The sequence below is a fragment of the Marmota monax genome, unplaced genomic scaffold (genome assembly GCF_021218885.2).
Source record: "Marmota monax isolate L192 unplaced genomic scaffold, Marmota_monax_Labrador192_F-V1.1 WCK01_AAM20220418_F8-fsc00005, whole genome shotgun sequence".
Lineage (NCBI taxonomy): Eukaryota > Metazoa > Chordata > Mammalia > Rodentia > Sciuridae > Marmota > Marmota monax.
Window position 1 is genome coordinate 29,906,575 of NW_026692254.1, and position 8,953 is coordinate 29,915,527.

Below are 8,953 nucleotides of genomic sequence, written 5' to 3' on the forward strand. Positions count from 1 at the left end.
TTTGCCAGGGGAATGTTAGAGTTCATAAACAAGTCTGGATGGTGCCTGGCAAAATGCCGGAGGGAGTGGTTTGAGAAGTAACAAAAACAAGCCATTAAGTGTGGAGATTCCTTATTGGTTGACTGATGTATCTAGTTTATGCTAATTAGATAAGCTGTGTGGAATGTATAAATACTGCTCCTGTCCTGCAATAAACGGCTCCCACTCCTGCTGTATCAACGTACACAAGTTGTTCGTCACCCCCCAGTTATTTTGCTGCAGCCAGACTGCGGCACCTTTCCTTTCTGATCCTTACCCTCCTTTTGTCTCCCACCACTATCTTCTCATCCTCTCTCTATGGCATAATTTATATACTATAAAACTCACCCACTGTAAGTATATAATTCATGATTTTTAGTAAACTTATGGGGTTGTATAACCATCATCACTATCCAGTTTTAGAATATTTCCATTACTCCAAGAGGATCCTTCATGGTAGTCAATCCCTTTCCTACCATAACCCTAGGCAATCATGGATCTGCTTTCTATCAATTTTTTATTTTGAGACAGGCTCTCACTAAGTTGCTTAGGGTCTCACTAAATTGCTGAGGCTGGCCTTGAACTTGCAATCCACCTGACTCACCCTCTCAAGTCACTGGAATTACAGGTGTGTACAAGCATACCCAACAGAGCTATTAAAAAAAAAATGGCACTAACTATCCAGGAACTCCTGCACCATTACCTGAGGGTGGGATAGTCCTCTAGCTAACAATATGAATTTCATTCTTCAATTTGTACAATATATTACAATTTTAAGTCTCTGTGCCTGTATGAGGCCATGGCCAGGCCTGACCATGGAAAGCTCCCATGTAGATATAAATGGAAAATTCTTAGGCCCAGCATTCATGGGGCAGGGAAATGGAGATTACCTCAAGAGCTGGCACAGCGTAAAGTTCAAGGCCTAAGATTTAGATTTTAGCCTTGGGTAAGGTGGGCTCCTGAATGTTAAGTTTACATGGAAGTACAAGTTATTTCCATGACCAAAACAGTGAATTAACAGCTGTATATGCTTTGGACCTCAAGGGCATCTCACTCTGTGTGAGCTGTCAAGACACATCAAACTTTGGGTACACCTCATTAGGTATAAAAAAAGGCAGGCAACAGGGAGCCTCCTGCCTCTTTGTCTCATTTATGTCTCTTGAAAGTAATCAGGAACTGAGTCCAAGTCAAGTAGTGTCTAATGTGAAAGCAAATGGATCTTACTTCAATCAATGCCATAGAATATCTGCATTCTAATCTCTTACCACAGAGAAATCTGGACTAACTTGATATACAGCTCCTATTTCTCTGAACTACAACTCAAATATGTTGTTCTGTAAGTACCTTAATATCCCTTCTTATGGGTGGTGCACAGGCTTTGGAAAGGGAGTTATAATCAAATTCCATTTCTCCTGCTTTGCTTGTATGACTTTGGGCAAGCTGCTTATCATCTCTAATCCTATTTAGGTGGGTTGTTGGGAGGATAAAAGGAGATAATACAAAAATGTTCCCAGTGCCAAGAATGTAGGAAATGCTCAACAACAGTGGGAGTAGTGTTCAGATTGTGACATGGCTCTTTTCACGGGACTATGCATCAGAACCTCTCCTCATTCAAATCAGTCAAGTTGGGGAGTGTTTTATTTTGCTTTGGTAACAATGAGGAACTAACATTTGTTAATGATTATAATCTAAGCTATAGTATAGGGTTATTATCTCATTTCAGAAATCAAAAAAATTGAGCCTCAGTGAAATCAGAAAAGTTGCTCAGATTGTCTGCATCTTGGATACACAGTTTTGCCAATCCTTCTGGAGGATTCACCTTCCTTCTCACTTTCTTAAATGTTTACCTTTATATTTGCCAGCTATTTGAATTCGTGCTTTAACTGTTCTGACCATCTGCTCAGAAAGAACTTTTCAGTTTTGTCACACTTTTTGGCACCTCAAATAATACAGTTTTGGGGGTTGGGTTAGAAATCTGCAATTCTAAGCCCTTGCTTCATTTGCTCACAAACATTTCTTCATGGTTTCACGTGTGTTGACACCAGTGCTAGGGGCTTGAGATGTAGAGACATCCATCATACATGGTTCCTGAACTTCTGGCACTTATATTCTAGAAGGGAAGATGGATATCAAAACATTCAATGAAGTAATGTAGGTACCTAGCTGATAAATAGGTTTCCAGGGAATAAATGTATTATGCACAGGAGGTAAAATGAGTCTTTATATATAATTGGGTTATTAATGAGGGGAGAGGAATAAAGTTGGAAAAGATTTTATAGATAGATAGATAGATAGATATAGATATATATAATCTTTACATATAATATCTTGTCAATATGAAACTGGAAAGGAAGGGCTAGATCAATGAACATTAACTGAGTACCAACTATATATTAGGTTGCCAAATTCTATGCTAATTGCTAAAGATGTGAAAGATATAAGTTTTCCCTCAAGGAGTTTATAGTTAAGGTGGATATAAGCAAATGACAATTCATTGTGATAAAGCATGATTATATATGTGAACAACAGAACAATCATTTTCTACCTGGAGGTGGGGGGGAGTAGGAGTATATTATGGAAGACCACTTGAAGATGGCATAATAGGCTAAGGTCTACCAGGTAGACTGGTGTGGAAAGGGCACTGCACAGTAAAGGAACAGCATGTACACAACACACCCCTAAGCCTTCTAAGACCTCCACATAGTTTGATATGGATGTACATTAAGTTCATATAAGGAGAGAGGCAGGAAGTAATACTGAACAGCCAGATCAGTGCTAAATCGTTTTGTTTGCTTATTTCATTTTGGTAGTGGTAGGGACCAAACCGAGGGCCTTGAGCAAGCTAGGCAAGCATTATACCACTGAACTAACACCCCAGGCCTACAACAAATCCTGATGGGCTGCATAGTCTACACTAAGGAGATTAAACTGTATCCTGGAAGAAATTAAAAATTACTGAAAAGATGAATCTCAATATAGTTTGTTTTTTAGAAAGAATCCTCTGAACTGACTGGTAGTTTTACACATTAAATGGTTATATTATCATTAATTCTTTGTATGTTTCATCATAATAAAGTGAGAATACTCTACTAGTGGGATGAAGAAGGGTCTGGAGGGGTACAAGGCTGAATACAGGGACCAGTTATAGGCTATAACTATCTTCTTTGTGAGAAGTGATGAGGATCAGAACTAAGAGAGTGACACAAAGGAAAAAAAAGTAGACAGAAGAGATGATAAGGAGCTGAGCACACAGGCCTTGAAGAGGGACTGGATATGTTTGGTAAGACAGAAAGAATTCCAGAATGTCTGCCAGGATTCTGGCATGGGTAACTAAGAGGAAGTATTCTTTGAAAATGGAAATAGAGGCAGATAAACAGATTCAAGAAAAAAGAAGAACGCACATTTAGATATATACTGAAGATGGCTGTTGAACATCCAGACAGAAATTCCTAGCAAACAGGAGTACTTATGAGTCTAGAACTCAAATGTGATAGAAGGGTGGAGATATCCATTGTTGAGTCATCAGCACAGAGACAGAAGCTGAAGCCATAAAGGGACAAACTGTACAGGCAATATGAGGAAAATACAACCAGGGTTATGGAAATACCAATATTTACAGGGCAAGCGAGAAGTGAGGTGTCAGCCAATGACATAGCAATAGAGAAGTATATTCTGTATATATGTGTTTGTAGTTAATTTTCTTTATATTTTGTTTATTTTTAAATGTTTATATTTTAGTTTTAGGTGAATACATTATTTTATTTTTATGTGGTGCTGAGGATCGAACCCAGTGCCTCATGCATGCTAGGCAAGCATTCCACCACTGAGCCACAACGCAGCCCTGTATATTATGTTTTGACACCTTAAAAAACTTTTCTGATTTGGGCTAGCCAATTCTTAGAGATTTGAAAAAAGGATAAGTCAGGAGTATCTAAAGCCATATCTCCTCCATCTGGCCCCTCTGCCCCTGGGAACAATATTCTTCTGACTCAATCATCCCAGGTACTAGGCAACCAGGGACCATGCCTGCAGTTTAGAGCACTCTGAAAGGATCCAATCTAGCCAGTCCAGTCTTAAACTAATTATCAGTTCCTGCCTTGCCTTTCCCTAAGAAACTCTAAGAAACACTCTGGCTTAATGCTTTCCCCTTGCTCTTGCTGCTGTCTTCTGCCTTCTGACCACCCTGGCATCTTTCCCTGTGGTCCTATGTGGGTTCTGTGCCTCTTGTCACTAGCATCTGTATCATAAACTTTGATTTCCTCAGCCATTTCTATACCTCATCTCTTGGCTATACCTGGCTGACCACCACATGAAAGAGTAAGATTACATCATAACACAAAAATAATAAACAGTGACCCCAGACAGATGAGAATCCTGAGAAACTAAAATCATGAGAAGAGGGTTTAAAGGAGGAAGGGAAATACAGTGTCAAATGCTGCACAGATATGAAATAAACTGAGTCTTGAACTTGGCCCTAGGTAAATTTTTCCCTAATGAACTTTGCCAGACTGGTTTCAGTGGACAGAAACCTGACGGCAGTGAGCAGAAAAGGTAGAGAAGTGTAAACTAAAGGCATGGTGTATTCTTTGTAAAAAAGACTCCCTCCATTGGGGAACGGAGATAAAGGAGTGCACAGGATTGAAGGCAAGGTATCAGTTTTGTTTGAAACTAAAGAAACTTGAACTATGAGAAAATGAGAAAACTAAGGCCCAGGGAAGTAGTGACTTGCCTGATAATCCACAGGGAGTTAAGATTTTGACTCAATTTGTAGGTGCTCCTTCTATTCCCTGTACACACTTATACTGAAGATGCTTGTATGTTTTTACATCTGTTTTAAGATGGGGCTTCCTATATCTTTTTTCTAAAAGATTGATAGTCAGTGCTGGCTTCACACAAAGGAGGAACAAGCTACCTGTTACCAGTAAGCTTACCAAGACCTTTGGATGGAGACCCAGAGACTTGCCTTTTAAAATGGGGAGATGGCAAAAGTTCACTCTCTGATGAGGATTCTGGTTTACTTGTGTACTTTTGAATGCTTAGAAAATGCTTCTACCAAACTATGGTTTTATCACTTCACTGAAAAAGATTCTGGAAAATTACCAATAGGACAGAATATGGTGGTATGGGGGAAAGATGGTTCAGTAAGCTCTAGACAAGATTCTTGGGCTATTTGCACAGACAGATATTATGCATCATGAGATGAGTTCACTTCCATTTAGAAAACAGTTTGTACCACTAAATAAAAAAACATCAGGAAAAATAAAAGGCAATATCTTCATATTATAATCACAGATTTAAGAATTGGAAAATTCCCTGGTCCACCCCATTAAGCCCACTTCACAGCTTTTTCTCCTCTGACATTTCTAATTTTTTTATTATTTATTTTTAATATTTATTTTTTAGTTGTAGTTGGACACAATACCTTTATTTTATTTATTTATTTTTTTTTATGTGGTGCTGAGGACTGAATCCAGGGCCCTGCACATGCTAGGTGAGCACTCCACGGCTGAACCATAATCCCAGCTCCTCTCCTCTGACATTTTTTAATCTTTGCTTTCTTTGTGATTTTTTTCAATGATTATCATCGACTTCTGTAGTAAAAATAATCTTCAGGTAACAAACAAAACTTGCATGTTCCCTTCTTGCCCTCTCCTGTAAAAGTCCCCTACACAAAGAACTCTTTATGTGGGAGGATGACACTGAGGTGAACTGAAGTAGAATTTTGGAACTTCTGATCAAAACAACTCATGTAATTAAAGGCGCAGGAGCATGAGTGTGATTCTAAACCAATGCCTCAAAATTTAAAATGTTTTCTTAAAAAGTAAGGATTGAACCCCAGGCCTTGTACATGCTAGGCAAGTGCTCCGCCATTGAGCCTATTGATCCCTAGCCCAATAATTCTAATTATTATTAGCATTCACACATAATCTTTCTTTACTTTAGCCTAAAGCACTTTGAATATATTGCAGTAATTCTCACAATAACTTTATGAGGGAGAGGTAGCAAAGATAATTATTCCCATTTTGTTGAAGATATAAACCAGGCAGGGAAAGACAATATTTTTCCAGATCAGAAAAAGTGAGACTATAATTTTGTGAGGAGAGGAGGCCTGGGGATTGAACTCAGGGGAGCTTTACCACTGAGCTACAATCCCTAGGCCCCTCCTCCATTTTTATTTTTAGGCAATGTCTCACTAAATTAATGAGGCTCTCACTAAATTGCTGAGGCTGGCCTTAAACTAGCAATCACACTGTCTTAGCCTCCAGAATTGTTGGGATTACAGGCATGTGCCATCATTCCCAGCTGGAAGTCTGTAATTTTAATTTTTTTGTTTAGTAATCTATTCGTCTGAGTTTCATCTAAATGCCTGGACCTGTGGAGGATGGTCAGTACATTTGTACAAGGGGAGGGGAAGCGAGAATGCAGTTTCCTATGTGATGTCAAGCACTTCAGGGTTGTAGGTGCTGCTGTTGCCCAACACCTGCTGAGTGAGCAACCCAAAGGAGAAGGGTGAGAGGTTCAGCATGTTCAGCAGTGTGGCTTCACTGGCTCCCATTTAGTATATCAAATAATGCCCCTGGAGATTTTAGTGGTGATGCCTAAAGCCTAGAAGGATGAGGTCTTCTTGTGCCAATAGAACAATGTTCTGGGATGGCACAATGACTTCACATACAGCAATGGCACCAGCACCAGTGGCAGCTGGTACCTTACTGGACAGCAGCATGTCCCTGTTCTCAGTGATCTTGACCCAAATCCAAATTTCTATTCATTGGTGAACAGAAATCCCACATTCCCATGAATGTGAGGCAACAGTTTCTCCAGAACTGGGTTGTTTCCCAGATGACCTGGGATGGCCTCACACATCATAGTGTTCTTGCCTATCAGCACCACAGCCTTCCCTCAGAGGGACATATGGAACTGCTGCATCTTCTTGGAGCCTACATTAAAGAGTTTGGGATAATCATCCAAATGTTTGGGAGGCTAAGGCAAGACGATCACAAGTTCAAGGGTGGCTTTAGCAACTTAGCAAGACCCTGTCTCAAAATAAAAATAAAAGAACAGGAGCTATAGTTTAGTGCTATAGCACCCCTGATTCAATCCCCAGTACCAAAAAAAAAAAAATTTTTTTTTGGATGATATTAAGTAATAGAACTTCTAAGTCACCCTGCTTTCCCTGGGCATCTCTGTGATTTGTTAGGGATTTTCCTGCAGGGTTTAAAGATGATGTCACTCTCATGAGGATGCCTGGTGAAAGAAAGGTGCTATGCACCTTTGAATACCCTTTTTGTTTGGAAAATTTGACACCTTATGAATTCTGCCTCTCCAAGGAAGACCAGAAGATCACTCAGCCTTCCATTTAGCTACGAACTGTATTATGACTTGGGTTCTGCCTATGAGATGCAGCCTTTCAGAGATTTTTTTTTTTTTTTTTTAAGGTGAGCAATGTGACGAAAGTTTGTGAAATTCAGGTTTTGGCAGGGAGGCTATAGGGGCAGAGTTCCTGCCCCGCAGAACTCCACATCAACTGTGCAGTTCGAGAGTCTAGGCTGTGAGCAGCAACAATAGAGGCTCTACTGATGTAGTCTCAGGTGTGAATTTGTGTTTGGATATTCCTGACCACATAGGCTCTAAGCCAGTCATTTCCCCAAGATTCTGAGCTATCCCATATTCTTTAATAAATCACTTCCTATTTTCACCACCTAGATTGGATTCTTATGTTTGCAACTGAGAACCCTAAGGAGACATAAATATTGTATTGGAGGCACAGAGAGAGAGAGTATTTGACTATATCAGGAGGAAATCAGAAACTTCGTGTGTTAAGGGGGAGCTTTGCATCTGAGCAGAATATCAACAAACATAGATGGGAGAAGGGGCTTTGTAAGTTGAAAGTATAACAAAAGCAAGGGACATTAAGATACATATCAGTAGGTATATGGAATAACAAGTTGTCTAATGTGGCTTAAGATGTTTGGGGATAGAGCTGGGCACCATGGCAAGTACCTGAATTCCCAGCACCTTGGGAGGCTGAGGCAGGAGGACTGCAACTTTGAGGGCATCTTTAGCAACTACTGAAGTCCTAAGCAACTTAGCAAGACCCTGTCTCAAAATAAAAAATAAAAGAATTAAAGGTCTGGGGATATGACTCAGTGATTAAGCACTCCTGATTTCAATCCCTGGTATCAAAAAAAAAAGAAAGAAAGAAAGAAAGAAAGAAAAGAAAAAAAAAGATTTGGAATTGGAAAAGAAAGAGTGTTACATTGAGAATACAAGGCTTTTCAAAGTAACAGACTTGATCCAAATCCTGCTGTGCTTTTTTACCAACTATGCCTTTGGATAAATTATATAACTTCTTGACTTTCAGTGTTATCATCTATAAAATGTTTAGTGAGCCAGGTATAACAGGCACTCACCTGTAATCTCAGCAACTTGGGAGTTGGAGGTCAGTTTCAGCAACTTCAGCAAGACCTTGTCTAAAAATGAAAAATATAGAGAGGTGGGGATGTCCCTGGGTTCAACCCTCAGTACCCCCCCAAAAAGGTTATTTATGTCTGTTTTTTTGCCTTGTTGCATCCTTAAAAGCAAAATGGGTCCCCAGCAGCTCTACTAGAGCCACCTGCACATATTTATCCAGGGTTCTCTTGTTGCACTTTTCAAATCAGTGTGGTCTGGTCCAGAAATAAGGACTCAATAGGTGCCATCAGTGTTTCCATCAGTATATACAAAGGATAGGCTTATTAAGTTGGACTACTGATCTTCCTTGAGTGGATTATCCAAGACTTCTGCCTAATAAAAATACAAAAAGTTAAAAATTTAAGAATATTTTTTTAAGAGTAGTTATTTTCCAGGTGCAGTGGCATATATCTGTAATCCCAGTGGCTCAAGAGTCTGAGACAGGAGGATCTCGAGTTCAAAGCCAGCCTCAGCAACTTAGTGA

The 8,953-nt window shown here is 39.6% G+C and overlaps 1 pseudogene; it reads right to left on the reverse strand.

Moving 5' to 3' along the window:
- Nucleotides 1-2,135: 2,135 nt before the first annotated feature.
- Nucleotides 2,136-7,200, reverse strand: LOC124089443 (large ribosomal subunit protein uL10-like; annotated as a pseudogene).
- Between the last annotated feature and the right edge of the window lie 1,753 nt (nucleotides 7,201-8,953).